The sequence below is a fragment of the Thamnophis sirtalis genome, unplaced genomic scaffold (genome assembly GCF_051295495.1).
Source record: "Thamnophis sirtalis isolate CommonGarterSnake01/CBP01778 unplaced genomic scaffold, rThaSir2_p1.2 scaffold_7, whole genome shotgun sequence".
NCBI lineage: Eukaryota > Metazoa > Chordata > Lepidosauria > Squamata > Natricidae > Thamnophis > Thamnophis sirtalis.
The window spans coordinates 46,477,705-46,499,559 of record NW_028261387.1 but is presented as its reverse complement, the minus strand read 5'-3'; the positions used below and the strand labels follow the sequence as shown (position 1 = coordinate 46,499,559).

General features: G+C 37.1%; 1 long non-coding RNA gene across 1 annotated transcript in view; it reads right to left on the bottom strand.

Moving 5' to 3' along the window:
• Positions 1–4,922: 4,922 nt before the first annotated feature.
• LOC148044635 (uncharacterized) overlaps positions 4,923–21,855 on the bottom strand; it is a 28,454-nt gene continuing 11,521 nt past the window's right edge. The window contains exons 2-3 of the long non-coding RNA XR_015697306.1: positions 15,770–15,817; positions 4,923–5,271 (exon numbers count right to left, since the gene is read on the bottom strand). This is a non-coding gene — a long non-coding RNA (uncharacterized LOC148044635). The remainder of the gene's footprint in view (positions 5,272–15,769; positions 15,818–21,855) is intronic.

The window sequence follows — 21,855 nt, the reverse complement described above, 5'->3', positions numbered from 1 at the left end:
CATTAAGCTAATCATGTGTCCCTGGGTTGACTGTCATCTTTTTCTTGATGGGATTAGGTTCAACACACTTAAGTTCAACCCTACAGTTAGAGTTATGATCTTGCAAGTGTTGCATCATGAAAGGGAAGAGAGTTATGCAGGTCATATCCAAGGGAAGGGAGTTATATACACGTCCCTTCTATGGTGATCTGATGATGCCTCGGTTAAAAAAAGTATACATTCTTACTAATAGGTGAGGCCATGATCCTATCCTGAACTTTATGAGAAACCAATAGCAACTCTGGTTGCCATCTGTGCAGTCACTTAACGGGCTTATGTGAGACAGCTGTGCTTTGCCTCAATCAAATGCTTTGTGCTGCAAGGGACACAATGTGCTTTGACATGTTGCTTCTGGAAGCTTCCTTCTCATGCCAATAGCTGGGAGAGGCTGCGTTACCAAGCAAGGCAGTTTTTAAGAAGCATCTTGAAGCAAAGTGAGTCTGCCATGACTTGTATTGACCAAACACAATATCATATACAAGATCTTTCAGAATCATTCAGATTTTTCTGTGTATTCCCAGCATAACAAAGATAAAGGTCAGCAGAACAAACAGAATTCAGTAGTATGTACAAACAGTTCTGCTCTCCCTCCTCTGTTGGAAGTTGGAATGTAACAAATTCCCTATGACTTAACTATTCTACAATTCGAAAATTAACTATTACTCTGCTGGCAATAGCACAGCTTCTATTGAAATGATGGTATTTCTAAGAAGTTGCTGCTAATGAATTTCCCAAAGAGTTAATCAAGAACTCAGTTAACCTTAGTTGGAAGCTTCCGATGGGCTCTTTTATTCCTGGGTTCTGTAGTTCCTCTTCTCTCTCTGGGTATCGGTGTTCAGTATAGAAATTATTCCATGTTGTATCATTTTCCTTAATAGGTAATTGTTACATTAAATCCATTTTGGTGGTCTTGAATCCTGCTGGAACTTGCTTTTCTTTAGCAGCCCAAGAAAGCACAATTCCATCTTTGCTTGCTTGCCATCCTCCTCCTCCTCTCCCTTTCTCCAACTTTGATTCAACTCCTTCTTGAAAGCTTCTTAGCCATTTCAATTTTTACTATGAGAGACAGTCTGTGTGATATCCAGATTACTAGCCAAAAGTAGTTTGTATGTCCGGGCAGTCACATAACAATGACGTTTAGCTTCTCCTTTTCTGTCACAGACTCTGCAAAGTTCTGCACAATTCTAACCCTTGAATGTAAATCAATTTGAACTTGGTGGTATATATATAGGTCCGAGCAACCATAGTGTTTAAGCCATGTTTGCATTAGTTAAATTGTGGTACACTCTTGCTTGTAACACCACGAACTTTTTATTGCTTTAAAAGGTAATATAACTTTTAAAGCCTTTGGGGGGATTGAGATTTCAGCAAAAATATTTCACAGATTTGATGTCTCTTGCATAAAATGAAGAGAGTGCTTCATTTGCTAAGATCTGAATGGATAATGAAGCACTTGCGTAATTGCAAGATAAAAGGTGTTTAAGGTTAAAGATTCTCAGTAGCTGTTCCTTCTAGGCACTGAATGATACTGATGAAGCCAATGCTGAATAGAAAGCAATTATGCTCTTGGGACAGAGACTCAGCCTTTCAAGCTAGCTCCATTTCTATTCCCCAAATGTCTACAATATACGTTTAAATTAGAATAGAGGCATTTTCCTGGGTTAAGAACATCTGACTTATGGGCAACATGTATTTACAAGCAGGCTGCCTATTATTAAAAATGGCAGAAGTGCCATGTTTTCGTGAACTGCTGAAACCACATGTTTCTAATATACCGCCTGTTTTCAGTGGTTTTCAGCAGTTCATGAAAACATTGTTCAGCTTCAAAGGTTTGGCGGTTCAAGGAAGGAGCATGTCGTCCACCATTTTTAGTAGGAGGCAGTCCATTTATAAGTACAAGTTCTGATTTACATAAAAATTCAAGTTCATGATACACTTAGCAATGAATCTCGGTCTTAAATCAGGCGCTACCTGTACTTGGCAGTTTTCATATTTTTCAAAACTGTAGGGCAACGTTCATATTGCTGTACAAATGAGTAGATCTAATTTTTATGAATCTATGTCTTGCATTAAGAACTTTAGTCAATACGTAGGGTACACTTTAAGGGACGTGGTGGTTCAGTGGCTAAGATGCTGAGCTTGTCGATCAGAAAGGTCAGCAGTTTGGCAGTTCGAATCCCTAGTGCTGTGTAATAGAGTGAGCTCCCATTACTTGTCCCAGCTTCTGCTAACCTAGCAGTTCAAAAGCATGTCAAAATGCAAGTAGAAAAATAGGGACCACCTTTGCTGGGAAGGTAACAGCGTTCCATGCACCTTTAGCATTTAGTCATGCTGGCCACATGACCACAGAGATGTCTTCGGCTGGCTCTTTGGCTTTGAAACGAAGTTGAGCATCGCCCCCTAGAGTTGGGAATGACTAGTACATATGAGCGAGGGGAACCTTTATCTTTTACTTTAGGGTACACTTTGAGAATGATTTAGAAGTATTTGGGGCTAAAAGCAAGCACAGCACCTTTCTGTAATTCATTTCAGGGGTCTGTGCATTAAAATTAATGCAACTATTAAAGCAGTGGATCTTCAGTACTGCCCCCCAAAGGTTCATGAAAAAGCCTGGAAAAATGTTTTTGATAACTAGTATTGCTGCAATCAAGCATGTCTGCAGTACTTCTTCATTTTGATGTCTGAAGAGAGCACGCTGTACAGCCTGCTAATCAGAATTCACTTGAATTATCCTCATCTGGCTGATTATCCTTTGTGCCCACCCATAAGTCCTGCTCTCTTTGGGTGGGTCTAATAATTATTCCACACATATACTGCTGCACGCCAAAGAAAAGAACTTTCTATAATTTCTCTGTTTCCTGCTCCCACCTCTGCCTCATTTTCTGGTGGTTCACTAGATAGCAAAAACAAAAAGCAAAACCCCTCCAAATCCTGAGACTGAGGCTGAGAGATTATGCTGAGGAAAAAATCAATTGTAAAAAAAAAAGTACATTAATGCATGTCAGTAACCTGCAGACCTGTGTTGAAATTTGCAGCCATTGTGGCACAATGTTAAATCTGGGAAAAGCTCTTTTTTGCTCAGAGATGCTGGGAAGAATGGAGGAAGATCAAATTCTAAGCAAAACATGAAGCTCTCTGCAGGAAGATATCATCAAATATTATGGTTTGGTCTGTTTGGTTTCATTTTCAGAGAAAAATGGCATGGTGAACAGGCTGGACTGACTTATCCATTAGTAGCCACAGGGCCTAGGGTCAACGAAATTATTATAGTAATGACAAAAGACACCACAAAATCACTTAATATGCTTAATTGAAACAGGCAAGGGATGCATAAAATATGAAGCTCAAACTAATGGAATTATTTGTAATCTATAGACATAGCATGAATACTACAATATAGCAGCTTTGATGATACAACACAGACTTCATCATTAATTACAAAATGCACATATATATGCAATATTTCTATGAAGAATTGAATAAAATATTCAAAATTATATTAAATATAATTTTAATAACGTAATTTTTATGGAGGGAGAATCTATAGATGCAGAAGTGCCTAGGGTCCACAAAAATCATAATGCAGCCATGGGAACAAGGAGTGGAAGGAATGTCATGAAATCTCTTCCTTGCAAAATTTAATGTTATCATAGTACTGGATCATGTTGAGGACTTCAAAGGAAAAAATGTTTGCTTTTACAAAAAAGAAATGAGGCATATAAGCCAGTTTGGATATAAAAAGCGTTTTGTCCCATAAAACTATAAGTAGAAAAACTTTTGGAGGACTTAAAATGATGCCTGAAAATTCTGCTCAACTACTTAATTAATTCAAAACTCGTATATGAACCATCAAAACCAAGCAATTTAGATTCTGACAAACTTTTAGTATTTCCGAGAACTAAATTCTAAGCTTGGGACATAAGAATTTGAGGTCTTTTGAGGTCTTTTTCTGAAGTAATCATTAAACAATGTAGGCAGACATACCTCATTTTTCTCTAACTGTGCCATGAATTTGGAATACAGTGAAATGATCATGCAACAGTGTCCATTCAAAACAACAGCTTTTTGTAACACTTTAAATAGTGACAGATTTATTGTTTTTATGGACTACATTCACATCAAAAGCAATAAATTTAACCTTGGCATATGATGAATATAAACAAATGAATACACAAACTGTTCTGAGTGTTTAAACTGGTGTTTAAAGGGATATTGATCGCAGAATTTTTCACACTGACTGAGAATGATGGCAGTCATATTCAAATTCCTCTGGAGATAAGCATGACTCTTATAGAGGATAGACCACAGATCTAAAGTACTCGGTGTTGATAGGTGAGAGAGATCAAACCTAAAGCCTTGGTTTGTGAGATATCTCAACTTTCAATGCCCTTGGCCTGCTCATGTCCTATTGAAAATTTAGAAGAAGTTGTTGGAGGACATTATTTGTTGGCTTGATGTCAAGTATTATCAGTAGACTAATGATGATAGCTAATCTGGACCTTTGGCTGACCAAGTGATATTGTTGAAATATTTGATTTTTCACTTTGGTCATAAGATGGGGTTGCACTGTCCTGCTTAGGATTTATCTGCAACAGGGGGAAATCTTCCTGTAATCTCAGCTCTTGCTTGAGAAGGAGATAGCAACTATAGAAAAGCAGGCCTTTGCACTGATTCATCTTGTGCATCAGATGTATGCTTATTGGACTGAGAGGCCATTCTCACAATCACAAGGCCATTAGCAAGTTATGCCTGGTCTAAAAGGCAGCAGCACCAGCAATGACAGGCAAGCTTCACTATACCCATTCCTGATACATGAGGTGCACTTGTTGTCAGCCGGCTACCGGTGAAGTCAAAGTGCTAGTTGTCACCTATAAAACCCTGCATGGCTTTGTTACTTGAGGGACTGCCTGTCTCCCCATCCTATATGCTCTAACAGGTTAGTCTGCTCTGGGTTCCATCACTTAAACAGTGCTAGTTAATAGAATCCAGAAAGTTGACCTTCTCTGCAGGAGATCCATGTGGCTCCTACAGTGCCTTTCTTCAGGCAATCTTTGAAAACGTGCTTGTGTCCCAGGCCTGAAGTTAGATGGGCAGAGTAGATCCTTTTAGTGGCAAATATGCGTAATTGGTGTTCTGATCACAATAAGGTGACTATGATCTTGACTTTGATGACCACCTCCTCCAGATACCATGACACTAGGGCTTGCATCAGTTTCTGTTGTGCATTGGCTCCTAAAGAAAAACAATTAGCTGTCAAGTACAGAGGATACGGACTTTGGTTGAATTTTCTGATGAAATGTATTTTTAAGTATTAAGTTTTAAGTATTTTTAAGTATTAAATATTTTTCAAATTTATATTGCCCCCATCTTGCAAAACAAGCAACTTTTGGCAGCATACAAAAACTTAAAAAGCAATAGTATGAAAATAACAACTATTATCATTATTAAAAACACTAGAAGCTACAAAAATAGAGCCAAAATGGGTAAAAGAATGTGAGTAATATTGATCATAGATGGAAATGTTAAAACTGTAAATCAGTTTGCTTCAGATGAATTCCCCCTCCCCACTACATATTATAATAGATCAGTGAAAGTGTCATCCCTGGTTGGCATTAACCAAGATTTTTTTAAAAACTGCTGTCAGGTTTAAAGAGCAAGACTAAGATCCATGGCAGCCATAAATCTCTCTTGCTGCCAAAGCAAGCTGATGAGAGGCAGCCTGATGGAGTACCCTCCCTTGCCATGCTGGCCATGGGCATTAATTACTTCTCTTTGCCTGCCCTCTAAGAGAGTTGCAAGGTGGAAGAACCAACACTCTTTATCTGCAACCATGTTGCTATAGCAGCTAAAGCTGCTGAACACAAGCTTTTTTGTTAAAACTCATGGACTGGCTCCAAGTTCCCCCTCCCCTTCGTCAGAGGTTTCACAAGTCTCTGAATTACGCATTCTGCCTGCAGGAAAGAAGAGCGAAGCTCTGGGAGGCCCGATTGTGCCAGGCTGAGGTTACAACCCTCACTATGGTGACCACCAATGGTGAGGTGGTTCTATGCACCTTGGCACCAGCTATTTGCATGCAATGGGCACAAAAGGCAGCTCCCTTTCAAGGTCCCTTGCTGTTGGAGTTCAAAGCTGTGCTGTGGATTCCCTGACTCAGAGGGCAGCATCTATGATTCCTTGAAATTGTGAGAAGAGCCAGTCTGCTGATCTAAACTTCAGATTGATTGTCCACATTTGGACTTCGAGAGGAAACTGTGATGGCATAATTGCCCTCTGTTACTTAGAGATCAGAGTTCAGAAAATGCCCCCTCCAATCTTACTACATTTTTCTCTGGAGAAGTTCCATTAAGAAAAGGTAAAAAAGGATGATATGGAATAATGCAGTGTCTTTGAATGATTGTGCTAGAGGCCCTCCAGTGGCAGTATAATGCTACAATCGATATGCTGTTCCAAATATCTGATTTCGTTGTCTACTCTCCCACTTGCATTCCAAATTGTAAGAGTGCATTATAGTTCCATTTACTTCTGGAAATGCATTGCTAGTCCTAACATTGATCTTAGCTAGACTGGTAACTTTAGATGAGCAGAAGGCAGCAATAGCTATCACTATGAGTAAACCCGATCCCATCAGTATCCATTTTGTTATCCATTTTTTGGGGAACAATATTTAATCAGGATTACTGCAATAGATAAAATGTGAGGCTGTCATGGAAGAACACATTTTGTAATTTCAAATACTGCACAACGTGACAGCCAAATTGGGAAGTGTCATTTAGGAATGTAAGCATATAGTTGAGGCCTTTTCCCTGGCTACAACTTTTTGTTCAGACAAAATTCACATGACAGTAACAATTTGCTCTCATTTGTTTTCATGCAGTTCTGCTGGTTTCTTTTAAGGCTTCAGGATTCTCCTCTTCAGACACGAGATTATTAATGACTGGAAAAGGATTTATTTGCAGACTTTCAAATACCCTCCCCTGGATTATCCATCAAGTTGGAATAAGTGGGAAATTCATATTTAAAGGCAAATTTACTTTATTTCACTTTTGAACCACTGTGTGATCCACATATAAATCGTTGATTAAAGTTAATATTTTCTGAAGTTGTTATTCATAAAAAGAGCAATTTTACAGAAAATAAAGTAGAACGCACACAAGATGTATTATATTAAACTGCTTGTACAAGTGCAAGCATTTGGCAAATTTGCATATAGAATTGCATATATTAGAAAAAATAGATGTGTACATGGGACAAAATGAATTTGAGACAAAAATGTTGAGGACAGAAATTACAATAGTGATACGTTCCTTTGTTAAATATATATATTTACTTTCTTTTAGACATCAGTTTAAAATATTGTTATTTGCTCAGGATTTGTTTCATTGAATTGTCTTTATCATTCAACAGATTGAACATTTTAATTCAGATAATAGTTTCCTTCATTGTGGCAACTTGAGCCTTTAGTTCTAATTTGGAATTTGCACCAAAGATTTATGTTAAGTGATAACTAAATTTCTTTATATTTTTTCTAAATTTTTGATGCTTGCATCAATAGAATTTTACATAGATGTTCTAGCACTCATTTAATTGGGTGAGCTATAATTTTGTGTATAACCGATATCAATCGGAGACCTTTTTGCTAGTCAATTACTGGCGGCCAAAACTCTATCAGCATGCATGTGAGATTATAGCTTTTAAACATAATTTATATTTACTTCTATTAAGCCTCATTTACAAGTCTAACATCCATTCTTCCAGTCTGAAGTGATCTTTTGGGAGCTTTTCTTATTTCCTGTTTCATTACTAAAATGATTTTAAGATATGAGAAAATTCATCAAACCACTCACTTTTCCTAATGGCAGACAAGTTACTAGCAACTTAACAAGCACCAGTCTAATATCTAATGTCTGGTGCTTAATTAACGTGGGTATATTACTTACTATAATACATGAATCCAGTCTTTATATAATAGCTTTAAAATGCTTAAGAATACTGAGAACATGACAAGAGTTTGCTTGCAGTAGGAAATATTAACTAGTCTTTAATTTCTAATATCTACATTGGATTTCCTTTTTAAAATGCAGGCTTCAGTTAGCCAATTTTCCTATGCTGTAGGCTTTTAGGAAAATGTTCTTGTTTGAGAAATTAGTCACATCCTGTGGAAGCTTATCGAGCAGTTATATTAATTATGGGCATCAGGTGGAAAGCTTTTTCTTCTCTAAAGCTTATATTTCTGATTATCTTTAATTCTTCATTTAGTGTTGTTTAATTAATTTCATTGTTGCTTTATTACGATCATCTTAAATCATCTTTTTAATTATAATTTTAATTGAGAAGCAGCCAATATGTGAAATCAGCTAATGTAAGCAAGCAAACAGGTTGCTTACATTTGAAAACATTTGGAATGTTTTAAAAGGTATTTATAATTTACTGAAATTTCTCGAATTTCAAAATACTACACTTTTAACTTTTGGGGATTAGGGAAATGCCTTCTCTCTGTCCTTTCATTGTTCATGTTCAGAGCAGGAAGAACATTTTGTATATGTGGAAAGCAAGATGATCTAATGGAAAACTAATATTTTATCCATTTGTGTGGATGACGATATTCTTTTTGAAGACGGGAGGAGGGGCAAGAAGCAACTGGCAATCTTTGGCACTATGGGCAATCACTATAGTTTCATGCTATTGTGAGACTGAACAATGCCCACGTACAAAATTGAAGAAAACAATGGCCACCTATAAAAAATGGAGAAAACCAAGATAAGCAGCCATGGTGTTTCATTCCTCTCTGCTAACGGTGGCTTCTGCACTTCAACTGAGCAAAAAAGAACTGCTTTGCCTTGTTCTTCTATCAGAACAAAGGGGAAACACATCACTGGCAAATTGGATTCAGTGTTGCCATTGTGAAAATCCAAAACCTTCCTCCATAGAAATGACACTAGCATTATTGTATAAGTTCATTTTTAGCTCCACTTTTGTGCCCACCATTATGCACGGTCAAAAATTGTGCAAGACTATTGGACATGAAAATAGTGTTCCACATCTGCTTTTGCTTAAACAAAAGTTTATACAAACTCTGAGCTGTTGAGTTCTTGAATTACTCCTGGCAAAGAACTAAATGCAATTTTTTAAAATGTATTTTTTTAAAATACAATTTTGGAGTTGTCTTATACCAAATAACCTAGTATCCAGAATTCTTACTGCATGTAATTCTATTGCAATGTTTATATCTTACAGATCTGGACATAAAATAGAACAGGAGTACAAAAGAAGAGAGGTAACACTTATTGGGAACTGATGGAGCAGGAGGAAGATAGTAATTGCTATAATTCAAAAGGCAGCATTTCTAATTTTTTTATCAATAGACCCCCACTCCAGTAAGAAAAACAAGGCTACCATACATGGGTATTCCTGTAAAAAATATTGAATGTTGCAGAATGATGCTATAAGAAAAAAAAACTGTATGTGGAAATCCCTAAGCCCTTCAAATGTATTGCCCACTGGTAATACTTACTGAAATATCCAAAGTTAAACTGACAGAAGAATCTAGTGCCAATAAAGATAAAGAAATAAATCATATTACTGGTAAATAAGATAAAAATCATGTTAGTGCAGACACAATATAAAAGCTGCAAAAAGAAAGCAAGTGTGTTAACTGTAATGTCCGGCTGGAATTCATGCCAAGTCATGTCACTTGCTGAACTATATGTGTTCCTTGCAAGCACATTTCAAAATTTTCCTTGGCAAGCATCAAACTCGAAGCATCCTGTTTTTACAGGAGGAGATGTAAGCCAAGATTCTTGGGATTCTCCCCACCCCTCTCTTCTTCAAACAAGTGGCTAGTGCAATTGATTAAAAGGCATTGTGTGGTGTTTTCCTCCTTAATGGACTTTCCCCCCCCCCCCCGGATGAAGTGACAAAACATAAAAGGGTTAAAATGGAAGATAATATTCAAATCTTTTATCTGTTCTACACTACCAGCATAATGCCCATCTACTGGCAGTTTCTACAACATAGAAGCCTCATGTAGAACTCCCTCTATCAGCAAATTAGGAAAAGCTAAATATTTTTTGAAATTTGCAATGATATTGTTATTTCATCACGATACTCTATCACACTTCTACAGCCTAAGGAAGCAGTCCATTGGGAATTATTTGCTGTTTTCCATTGAAAAGATTTCTTTCTTTTTTTAATCTGTGCAGGCTTCAGAATTTCAAATTGGCCTGGAATCAGGCCAAATACAAATACAGTCAATGTCCCTGGTGTTTGCCCATGTATGTTACAGACATGATTGTCTTTCATCCCTAAGCTTCAACATTCAGAAATGCTGAATTTCTTAATTCATAACTGGCTAATGGGATGAAGCCAAAGGCAAGTCCAAGACAAATTCAGCTATAGATAAAGTTAGGAAAAGCAAAAAGATGCTTGCATACTACATTTTTGCAGTAGCTCAGAATTCTAGTACCATCTAATCTTATATCATCAGCCATGTCCAAGAGCCACATCCATTGATTGATAATTCAACTGTGGTGCATCTGAAATAATAATAAAACTGATCTTCTTCCCCAAAAGAACCCTTGATGGTTCTTGCTTTGGTTGGGGAAAATTTACCTTTCAGTTTCTTTCTTCTGCTCCGATAGTGAGTCAGCTGCTATAATTTTAGTTTTTGCATTCTAGAGATGATTCCAGGCCAGCTTCAGGCTATTTTAAGGATTAGGCAGCAGAAGCAATATGTGACACTGTCCAACAAATTGGCTGATATCGCCTAAAGTTTTACACTTGTACAAATATAGACATACAGAGGTATTTGCACCATTGATCTGAACTAGGAAGTATGTCTGTGGAGCTTCTCAGGCATCCCAGTTATAGTTGTCTCAGAGGTGCGTTTTTTTCTTCTTCAAAATGAAACTGGACAGTTTTTTCCTTGAGGAGGAGGAAGAAAATGTTTCATTTCTCATCCAAAAAGCTTCATCAGTTCTGATGGTGGTGGTGGTGGTGGCGGGGTTGGAAGGATAGGTTCTGATATGATGGTGTGTGTGTGTGTGGGAATGGAAGGATTGTATTTCTTTGCAGTCATCTGGTTGTTAAAACTCTGTCTGATAGCAGTTGAGGCCACTTGGAGGTTTATCTGTGCCTCAAAGTCACCTGAATCAGAGTGCAGTTCCAGCTGCTGCTACTACCAGTTTGCTTAGGGACGCGCTGCGTGCATGCACAGTACTAAAAAAAATGCAAGAGAATCAATTCGGGGGCGTGGCAGGCCAAGTTACTACCTATTCGGCCAAACTGGTCCGAACCGGTATGAACCCACCTCTGGTGCAGTTGGTTGTGGAATCTTCTTGGAACTGTTGCAGGAATTGTGTTGTAAACTGGAGATAGGTGGTGTCCTATTCCTCCCCCTCTGTTGAGATAGGAATATTCAGTTCTAACATAGATGTGTTCTTTTAAATTATTGGTTTGAAAGAGGGGTAAAAGAATGCATTTATATTAGTATCTTTGTTAATGGTGATTTTGGGGATTGCTATTTTATTTTTATTTGCTCCATGATTACATGACCATTTTTTTGAAAATGTCAGCTGCAATGTCTACCTAAACAACAACTTACTCCTTTATAATCCCCATCCAAAATACCTTGGAGTAACATTGGACCAGACTCCCTCTTATAAGATACATCTAGAGAATCTGGCAGCAAAAATGAATGTTGGGAACACAACATACTCTAGAAATTATGTGGAACTAAATGGGGAGCTTCAGCTGCCACCCTCAGGTCATCAGCATTATAATTGGTCTACTCCGTAGCAGAATACTGTGCTCCTGTATGGCTTAATAGTTACTAGTAAGTTAGATGCCAGACTCAATGACACCATTAGAATTGTAATTGGATGTATTAAAACCACTCTGACTTGCTGGCTTTCTGTTCTGAGCCATATAGCACAGCCAGCTTTACAAAGGAAAGATCACTAGTGAAAGAATATAGAAAAAATATAAACAACTCACTTCTGCCATTGCATGCCGATCTTTCTCATTTATCAGCCAGAAGACTCACTTCCAGGAAGCCTCCACTGGCACTTACATATCATCCACCCAATAACTTTAGCATTGATTCCCAATGGAAAGCCAAATGGTTGCTGAATGCTTAGATACAGGCAGACATATAAGTGAACTCACAAAAAAGGTGCCAGGCTTTGAACTACCACGTCAGCAATGGACAATTCTGAGCAAGACTGATACCTCACACAGCATCTGCCAGGATTCTCTGTTTAAATGGGGCATAGTATCCTCCCCTAAGTGTGATTGTGAGGTCCCATGTCAAACTATAAATCACATCATGATTGGCTGTAAGCTGAGGACACACACTGGTTCAGTATCTGATTTTTAAAAAAAATATATAAATGGTGCTGCGTTTCATTGCTTAGATTGCCTAGACATTAGTATTTGAACATAGAGCTTTTTAATATTTATGACATATCAGTGTTTTATTAATTTAGGTGAAATGTTACTATATCTTGCTAGTCCATGTATTATATGCCATACACTAAATAAATAAATGAACAAGTATCCTGAAATAATGTAACATTCAGGGCATTCTGACAGATAAAGATCTTTTCATATCATCAATGCTTTTTTTAAAAAAGCAACAGCAAAAAACACATCCAGTCTTCTCCTACACTCACTCTCAGACAATTATCCTGAAAACTCAGGGTGAGTTGCCAGCAGTGCTTTCCTCTGATGAGCACAAAAAATGGCTGCCAGCCAAGATTCCTCCCCTCCCTCTCCTTGTTCTGCTGCACCACTTATTCACAATGGTGGGGAATATAAAAAAACTGCTTGCTAACCTTCCCTGAAGCCCTGTGTGAGAGCATTGAAGTGTCATGGAGAAGGAGCTGGCCTACTGCTGCTGGGGAAGGGGAGGACCGTGGTCAGGCATTGGTGAGAGATTCCACCAATGAGAAAGCTGGGCTTCCCAACCCCTCAAAATTCAACCATTTCAAATCCAAAAAACAAAGATCAGAAGTCTGGGGTAGCCACACCAGAAGAAAATGGGCTCTCCTGCCCAGCGGTTGCCAACCTAGGAAACAAAGGGGGCAGACTTCCAGAGAGACATGCCTCAATAATGAGGGAAACCAGCTGTGCTGCTCCTGCCACCGCAAGAAGGCAGGTAGAAGTGAAATGAATATAATTTCAGTAAATCTATAATGACATGAGCAACAAAAGCTTTTGCAATAATAACAAGCCAAATAAATGAAGCAATTGTTTCTTGTGTGTTGACACTTCTTAATAGCATTATCCCAATTTCACACTTGGAAGCAGACATACACAAATATCATTTGTATTATGTTACATTTGCATAAGGGGCAGATTACAACAACCTTCTTTAACACCTTTCAAAGAGAAAAAAGACTGGACGTTGGGATCACACAGCCACCTGGGGACATGAGTAGTGTTTTGAAAGTTGATACTAGCATATATATACATATATGCTAGTTCCCAGCCCAGAGGAAATTGTATCTAAGCTCTTAGTAGCATGCATATATTTTAGCATGCTATTATATTTTTGAATGAGTGCACTAACTAGCTAGGTATATAATATCACTTTATTGTGAGAGATAAGGTCAAATATAGGAAGGCTTTTGATTAAACTACCAAGTGTTCAACATGAATCTTTGATGACCAGATTTTCCACAGATGTGAAAGAAGGGGCAGAGTTGCAATGTGAGTGTGCTGGAAGGAAAAGAAAGAAAAATCCAAGGTGGAAAAAGAGGAAAGGAACATATCATATGAAGAAATCTAGCAAAGAAAAAAAGAGTGCCTGATTGTTGTATTTAATCCAGAATACAGTTAGAAGTTTTTCATCCAACTTAAAATCAGTAAGGAGCCAGGGTTTTGTTGGGTTGCTCAGTGTAGCATATAATCACTGTATCATTCACCTCGTAAAGCAGATTTGCTGCTCCTTAAGGAAGGCAATAGACTGTATAGTTATCACCTGAAATGGGATTTAATCCCTCCCACAAACTATACAACCTACTACCTCACCTCCACAAAGCAACACAAAGGCCTCACACATTTGCATATTTGTAGAACTGCATGTCTGACATCCAAGGGCCCCAAAATGATCATTGTTCATGACAATAACTTGCATGTCGGAATGGGTGAACCCATGGGAGCAGATGAATTGACTGTCTCCTTAGGAAAGACAGTAGATTGTATAGTTAGCTCAAAGGGAGAAGATGGCTCCACAACTATTCAATCTACTACCTCAGCCTCAAGGACAGCATTATTTTGATGGTTAGGGCTGGCAAACTTGAATGATGGTTAAGAAGAACATTGATGGTCTTGAGATTCAGATAAAGATGACTGATCAAATACAATCTACAAAAACAAAAAAAATTGAGGAAATATCAGCAAATACAAAGTGTTGGGCCCTTGAAGCAAGTTTTTTTTCCAGACATCCACAATAAATCAGTTTGATAAAGCTTGATAAAAGAGGTCCTCTATGATTTTTTCCCCAGTTTCACAATTTTTTTCCAGTTCCAGTTTTCATTTTCATTGTGTAATTGCCCACTTTCTCCCATGAAAGTATATACTGAATGGAGACCAGATTGGATTGATTTGCATTTCTTTCTTCCTCCCATTTTGGGAGGGCAGGAATGGATCATTTCATCCTGAGCCTACATCTAGGCTGCTGGGAAGATTATCTTTTCTTGATTTGCATGATGGTGGAAGCAGGTAGTCAGGTAACCTGGTCCACCTGCTGCACTTCATTCCATTTTATACCAATGGCTAGTAGGCAGTGTACTTCTCAATCTTTGTTCTCCAACAGCCATTTTATACTGATATTCAAGTTGGTTTTGGTTTTGGTTTTGGTTTTCAGATTAAGCAGTAGAACAATTAAATGTAGTCTCTCTTTTGTGGAACAGTCACATACTGACCTGTCTTCCTTTCTTCCTTCCTTCCAGCAATTTTCCATTTCTAGTCTGACAGCAAAAACTATAAAACTTATTTTTTTCTACCAGAACTCAAAACCAAAGGACATAAAAAAGAAAAGCAATTGGTGCTAGCTTTTCCAATGTGGGCGGGAAGAGTAAAAATCAGGGGAATCCACCAGTTGCAAATCTTAGTAATTCTGACCAGGTTGGACAGCTGGCTGTCATTGTTGTGGAGGAAGGAGCTGAAACTTAGATAAGAATTTCTGAAGCTGGCTTCCTTTCCACCCAGTTCACAAATGGAAGACAAGTGCCTAAAGGCTACATTGCAAAAAAGTTCCTACTCAGCATAATTTTCTCTCTACAATTCCTTATTGCCCCACCCATTTAGTTAAGAATATCTATTAAGGGAGGGAAAATTGAATAATTGTATAATACATTATGTTTAATAGCTTAGATCCGTCCATTTTTAAAAGCTGAATTATAAACTTAGTTTGAATAATACAGAGATTTTAGATGATGGACAAAGTCATTATCTAATGTTCAATAGTACCTATAGTAACTCAATTGCCATTACATGGGACACAGATATAAAATTAATAATAAATGAAAAATAGTGTATAGACAAGAGAGCATTCTCAGGCCTAGATCTAAACATGAGGTGTTCTGAGAATAGGAAAAAACAGGTTTTATTGCTGTCTTATCTCATAGCTCTTTTTTAGTGCATGGGATCTTCTGCTTTAAGAACAACCTTTGAAGGGGCTACTGGAGAAAGGAGCAGAACTGGAAGGAAAGTAACTTTCTTGGCTTACCTTCTGCCATCATTTCTGCATCCAGTAGAATCCATTCTCTCTCTCTTTCTGTATATTGGGCAATAATTAAGAGAAACATACATAAATTAAAAATTTAATATGCAAAAATTATTTGTTTAATAGGTTTATGCTTTAAGAACACCCTTTGAACAGGCTACTGGAGAAAGGAGCAGAACTGCAGACAAAACAATTTTCCCTTTCTAGAACAATGAAACACGGAGGGGGGGGAATGAAAACAAATATTTATGTTTGTTTAGGTTCCTACAATGTAACAACCAGGATGAAACAAATTTAAAACTGTGACTTGTAAGAAAGTTAGGCATTAAAATGGTATTTTTCCACTATTGTTCTCATCTTTGCTTATTTTTCAATGAAAATATTTTCATTCAAGTGCATTCCTATGGCAGCTCAAAATGTAAAAATAAAACAGTAAAATAATCCTAATTAGAGAGTGAGGGATAGAGAATGATTTCTGAAGAACACACCTAAATAGCCCTAGCCCTAGCCCTTATACTTATATCCACCAGGATTAAAGTTAAGTTCTGCCATTATGTAGCACTGATTCACTACATGAATTTGACATTTTGGCATCTGGCTAACTTTTCTTTCTGATACTCTTTCTTCTCCTCTGCCCTCTCCCCCTGTCCCATATGCAGTTCCATTTCTAAAAATGACATCTTTCTTAAGTGGTCTCCTGCGGTTAAATTATTAAGTGATTAAATTATATATGGTATATTCTATAATGTCAACTTGCCTCCACATTCCTTTTTAAAAGTATTGTTATTACAGTTTAATCAAGCTTGTGTTCCTAGGTTCAGTTATAAACTGTTGAAAAGTAGTAACTTCCTGCCAGTTTTCAGCAGGAAGCTGAAAAAAAAAACCCTTCAAACCCCAAAGAAAACCTTCATCAATTCAGTGCTTTCAATTAGGGCTCTTATTTTGTCAAATTAAAATAATAAAAGCATCCTGAAAAATTTGAAGCTGTATATCGTCTTTTTACAATAAAGTTTTTTTAAAGATGTAAGTAATGGTAAGTGTTTTATAAAAGATGTAACACAATTAACCCCATATAAGTTTTAAAAAATTTATACATAACTTTTTTCTATTTTTCTAGACAACTTTATCTAATCAATAATTTTTAAATACAGTTTTCCACCAGAAAAGATTAGATTTTTACCGCAACCAAAATTTCTAATGCAACATAAATATTTCAGGCAATCATGTCAGATAGTGGTATTTCAGCTTAGTTTGACAGTGGATTTTGTTTTACATCTTTTGATTTAATCAACAGTATCTAGCAGGGAAATATTAATGCTATTCTTTGACTGCAAATGTCATCTGATTCTATAAACATTCCCCTCCTCTCCATTATAGGCATGAGCCAACCCTATAACTTTATGTTTGCAGGTATATGTATATATATTTAATTATATCTACATTTCATTATGTATATTTAAAAAATTAAGCTCTAAGTCCCTTTTCATAATCTTAAGGCATTCTGAAGGGTTTTTACCTTAATTTCTTTAAAATTTGTTTACGTAGATGATTTACAAACTCATTTACAAAACCACTAATTTGTACACAATTCTTTTTCACAAAAGTGGGCAGGTATGCTAGAGTACAATTTATATCTGGCCAAACCATAACATTACAAATTCTTTTTTCTTTCTGTTCTTTTCTGTGATTTAACATGCTCTAAAATCTTTGCACTTATTTCTCCAAAATTGGAATCATTTATTATCCTTGCAAAGATTATTCCATTCTATTAAAAGTATATTGTTGTAGTGCAATATTGGAGCTTGGAGGAACCAAGTACAAATCCAGCCTCAGCCATAGAAAGTCACCATGTGACTTTTTCCACAACTAACCCACTTCACATAAAAATGCAGCAAGATTCCCTTGCTATCATGAGTCTTTGGAAGAAATGCATGATATAAATCTATGTGTGTAAGATATAATAAATGTTGTAAGTATCTGTGGGTAACCCATACCAATCAACAGAAAACATGTAACCTTAAGTCAGAATTTGCCTCAAACTTGATCAGAAAAACTAATTTACTCCATTCATTTTTTCAAATTGTTGAATTAAGCTTTTCACTTAGCCCCTGAGCTAAAATTTTAATGTTACTATTCTACTTAAAGCTTATGAGAGCTGAAGTTAAAACATCTGAAGAACATCTACTTGTAGAAGACAAGAGGCAGATGGCACTAACAAATGAATGTTGAGTGTGAAATGTTTAATGTTAGTGCTTCTTGACAAACACATACACATACTGTATGGATGTATATAACTTTCTATCTTATAATCTGTCTATGCACACACACACACACACACAAACACATACCACACCAAAAGAAGGTTTTTTTTAAGATTTAAAAGAATACAGACCTGGCATTAATTCTATGATATGACCAAGTCAAAATTTTGGAGCTGTATAAGCTAACAGGATTTAAATAGTGCCTATCTGAAGATCTGATGTGGAAACATATTTCTATTATTTATCTCCATGCTGGGCACTTTTATCTGTATAGTAATTCAGATTTCTAAGTATTTGAAATTCTCAGATGTTATTACAAAGAAATTGCAACAAGGGTAAATGCTATACTCCTGTATCTTCTGGTGGTGCAGGGAAGCACAAACAAAGAAGTTCAAAGTATTGTATTGATGAAAAAAAGTCTGTACCATATGAAAGTCAACAAGAGTTTCATAATCCAGTTTCAATGTAAGTCTGCTTTCAGTAATGGCTACATAAGTGCTCTTTCTCATTTACTATTTGATGCACACATTTTCATTTTTAAAGGCCGTATTCCACCTTGATTTTAAATATTAGCAATATTTACCAAGATTAGCAACAAGTTACTCATTCTATTCTGTTATTTTCAGGTGAGAGCTTACTAAACACATGCACACACAGAATTCCCAAGGGCAGTGCTGGATATAATAAGTGCAGACATGGAATTAAACTACCACAGTGACTTAATTTGATCCAGGAAACCATGTTTCTATTTTTATTATAACAATAAGGCCCCTGCTTTAATAGAGAACGTGTAAGCACAATAGAAAATAGCTGCTGTTGAGAACAGAACACCTAGGAGAACACGGAAGTCACATAGGAGCATATCCCGTTTATCAGTAGTATACACTAGATTTCATGACTGGTTCTTTCATAATAATGGAACCCCAATAGTTCACAAGGTATGATAGATTTGTAAATATTAAATAAAATTGATGCTAAATACTTCTGTTCCTCTGCATTCTCATTCCTTGGATACAGCAGTAGAAATCAAAAGCATGTTCACTCATTTTGAAATTGTACCCAACAGTTCATGTAGGGCTAGAAGAGCTTGTTTTAAAGATTTAATTGAAACAAGCATTAAAGAATATTTAAACATAAAAGATTCTCAATGGGTGTTACACTGCAACTGAGCAGAAAAATGTATCTACTTAAAGTCTACAAAAAAGCTATTTGTTTTGTTTAATTGCCCCCAAACAAGAAACAAAACTAGGTGCCTTAGCGTTTTTGATTGTTTAGTTGTTGGGCAGTGGGGAGGAAAGGTACTGATTGCAAGGGGAAGAACCTCCACAAACAAATATAAGAAAGGTATCTAATTAAAGCAGGGGAAAATAACATACATACATACATACATACATACATACATACATACATGGAAAACTTTAATCTCCTATAAAAATAGTTATGTTCCCACACCGCCTGAAATTTCATAAAAGGAAGCAGCATTGTTTCTACATAATTTTAGAGGAAATACCTATTCAAATCTTCAGAATGGGTGCTGATGAAAAATATGGAACTGGGATTTTATTTGTACACAGTTAAACAGTGCAAGTGCTACAATATATTGTGGAGGGGGGACACTTAGGATTTTTAATGACTGGAAGGTTCCCAAGTCATCGTATGTAGATAATAAAAAAAAATCCCTTGTGGCAAATATCAAATGCTCTGAATTCTTATTTCATGCACATTTCTAAGAAAAGAGAGGTCACATCTATGTTTTCCTGTGGCTTTATATTGATGAAAGAAATGTCCTTCTGGGTTCGGCTCCAAGTGGGGAAAAAGACACTAGAGACATGGAGGCTGCTTGGAAAGATGGTTTATTGTGGAGAGGATCACATGGCTTGTGTCCTGAACAGAAAAGGTGATCACATGCTTCAATGTTGGTGGAGAAGAAGAGAAGGGTTGAGGAAGGGGCTTGCTAGGCTTTTTATAACCTGTTCAGTCCCACCTCTCTGTTTCCTGTTCCTGTGTAAGAAATGTATTCTGATTGGTTGTCAGACTCCCATGGGGCCATGCAGAGGCAACTCTCTAGGCTGTGTTTTGAATCCAGGTGTGGTTGAGTTCTTAGATGCCATGTGGTGAGTTGGGTAAAGTTCCTTAATCCCATCCCCCTGCAGCTGAAGTGGAGAAGTCTTTATTATGTAAAGTGGATTAGCTTGGTCTTCTTAATGGCTCATTGACAAAGTAGGGATAGGCAGGAAGCTACAGGCAGCTATTCTGTCTTTTAAAACATGTTTCTTTCTTTTCACATCCAGAGAAATATTCTGCCTTTTCAATATTTCCTAGGATATTTCATTTTTCTGGGAGAGGGCTGGGTGATAACTTCCTACAATATCAAAGTGCTACTGTCCATGACCAACATCTCTGACTGGCTGTCTTAAAATGCTAGCATTGGCAAAACCAAACCAATCCAAATGTGGCCAAAACAGCATCTTGTATGCAAACAAACACAAACAATTGCTAATGCTAAGCTTGCCTGAAAACCCAAATTTTTGCAGAAGCATTTATAGCTTCAGGTGCTGCTCTATCTTATCAAGAGAGTCTGACAGATTATAAAAACAAGAAACCAAATAGCTGCTTTATAAGTAGATGATGCTTTCAGCTTTTGTACAAGCACAGTCCAGAGTAGAGCTGCCAAAATTATCGGAGGCAGATAAAAAAAGTGGTGCCAGTCTCCCTTAAAATCATGTCAGTCCTTCAGTGTGATAGCCAAACTTGGAAACAACCTGAAACAAAAGCTCAGGATTAATTTCGTTGCCTATATTCTTACAAAATGGCTGACAGTCAGCCATTTTGTCATTTAAGATTTACGATAGAAACGGTGCAGCAATTTGATGTTTGGTTCAGGTAATCTTTTCCGATGAAAGCAGCAAGAGCAGCAGCAAAAGTGTTTTGAAATGATTGAGACTTTCAGAAACAGCATAGATTGCTGCATGCTGAATATTTGTTCGATTAGCCTGCTCCGAAAATATTTTTTTAAAGTCTGCAGCCAGCAGCAAAAGCATAATCAAATGCTTTTTTGTATATGTGTTCTTTTGAAGGAATTGAATTATAGTTTTTAGGGGTTGCTTTCAAGAGTGAAAAGTGAAATTATAGAAATACTACTTGGACTCCCTACACTTTATTGTTTATATCCACTTCCTGCTCTCATTCTAAGCAGCTAACAATCATTCTGTTAAAATCACACTGTGATACATAACATGCACATAAAAACAATATCCAGTCACCATGTCTCTGGAAAGGCAGAAAGGTAGCACATGGCGGCTACCTGACCAGAGGTCATATTCAGCTGTTCTCTCTGGTTCAGTCCAACTGGTAGCGATGGCTGCAGGAGGATCCACCCACCCATCCCAATGTAATGTGCAAGCACTGTGCATGCATGCGCTCACATTTGTGAACCAGTAGGGAAGGTAAGTGAATCCCACCACTATACCTGAATGAAAAACAAACATAAAGCCAAAGCCATTGCAGATGGCATTTCAAAGGGGAAAGGTATTTTTCATTTTTCTCCCCTTGATTTAGCATGTGGGCCTGAGAGAAGGATGGAGGCATCTACAAAAGGGAAGGTCAAAAAGGAGAAGATGGTGGCCAAAACTACATAGATTGGCCCTATTTGTACATATTTGGATGTAAAAAGGGGTGGAGCTTTAGGCACATGATCATGACTGCCAGCTTGGCTTTTTAAAAAAAATCTCTTTTGGCAGCATCTCTGGTGAAATTTAGTTTAGTATCAGCGCACATTCTAGTTATGACTTTTTTTTTTACTGTTCTTAAATGCTTGGAAAGAAAACA